The sequence below is a fragment of the Triticum dicoccoides genome, chromosome 7B (assembly GCF_002162155.2).
Source record: "Triticum dicoccoides isolate Atlit2015 ecotype Zavitan chromosome 7B, WEW_v2.0, whole genome shotgun sequence".
Classification (NCBI taxonomy): domain Eukaryota; kingdom Viridiplantae; phylum Streptophyta; class Magnoliopsida; order Poales; family Poaceae; genus Triticum; species Triticum dicoccoides.
Genome location: NC_041393.1, coordinates 534,427,426 through 534,428,950, shown reverse-complemented (window position 1 = coordinate 534,428,950; position 1,525 = coordinate 534,427,426).

The following is a 1,525-nucleotide window of genomic DNA, read 5'->3' as shown; positions in this document are numbered from 1 at the left end:
GGTAGAATCCCATCCAAAGAAATGAGCTCATTGCATGATCTTTACTTCCAAATTGCAACTTACCAACTTTACGTTGGAGTCATGGAGTTTTACACGCTCATGACCAAACTGCATAATTTTATTCCCCTCTATCTTTGATACGTGGAAATCTACCAAGTATTTCCTATCTGCGGTAATTCGGTTACACACCGATATCATCACCCCGACATACATCATTGGCCCCTCAACATATAGTTGGGATCTATGTGAGGAATAACTGTATTACCGTCAATACCTCAAGCCCCTCACATGGGGGGTTATTCAAGGCCAGTATGTTGATTCAATGAGGAATATTTCCATGCATTAGGGGGAGAATTCAAGTACCATAAAGAATGCCAGGAAATTAGTGGAATGTTCAACACATTTCTGCCTCATATCCACGTAATCAAAGAGCTGAACCATGTGTTCAGAAGATTTACAACATATTGCAAATAACCTGCCAGATTCATTTACTGACTATAAAGGTGTCACACAATCCTACATGCCTGAAAGAGTGGAGGTACCAACAAAATCCACTCCACTCCCCGTTCAAAGCAATAGGGGGAGATGTATGGCAGAAGTACATCAGGATTCAGCTTCTCGCAAGCAAAGATATCAAGGCCTGTGAATCAGTAAATGCAAGTCAACTTCACGTTGGCAGATACCTAATGGGTAGTATACACCCAGTGGACGGGAAACCTCCCCCAACCCAGGTCATAGTGCATACAATGACCGGGATATTGGAATACCCGACTTAGCCGCATTGGGAAATCGCGAGCAGTCACCTTGGGAAATACCCGACTTAGCCGTATTTTTGCAAGAATCAGGGGGAGTATCTTCCTGAATTGTTCCTATTCAATGCATCATATTATACTCTTTTTCCCTTCATGAGTTTACTTTACAGGTTCTCATAAAGGTTTTTAATGAGGTAATATCAATATGAGATCATATGTCATACTTTTTGTTTTCCCCACCGGGGTTTTTAGGAAAGTATATACGACATATTTATTGTTCTCTAAACTCTATGGGTTTTCTCGTATTGAGTTAAAAGAGACAATAACCATTATATGTTGCATCATTCTCTCCTTATTTTTCCCACTGGATTTGAAGGAGTTTTAGCATAATATGGAACACCTATCTCCTCATATTTTTCCCACAGGGTTTTTGGAGGAGCTTCTCAAGATGATGATACTTACACTGACAAGCATGGATTAGGGGGAGTGTTAGGATTTAATTAATCCTATTAATCCCTACTTTTTCTAAAGGAGGTAGTTGCCTCGTGTCCCTTCGAAGACACCCCTTCGGGGGCTATATATATGTGTAACCCATCATCAATGAGAACAAGAATTCACTTTTACTTCTCTGTCTCCCTCTCTCGTTTCTCTTTAACAATGCCTATCTATGATCATTGCCTTGGATATCGTCATAATTATTTGCTTTCCTATCAATTGCCCAACAGTAATTTGTTTACCATCGTATGCTACTTTCTCGAGGGAAGCCTCTAGTG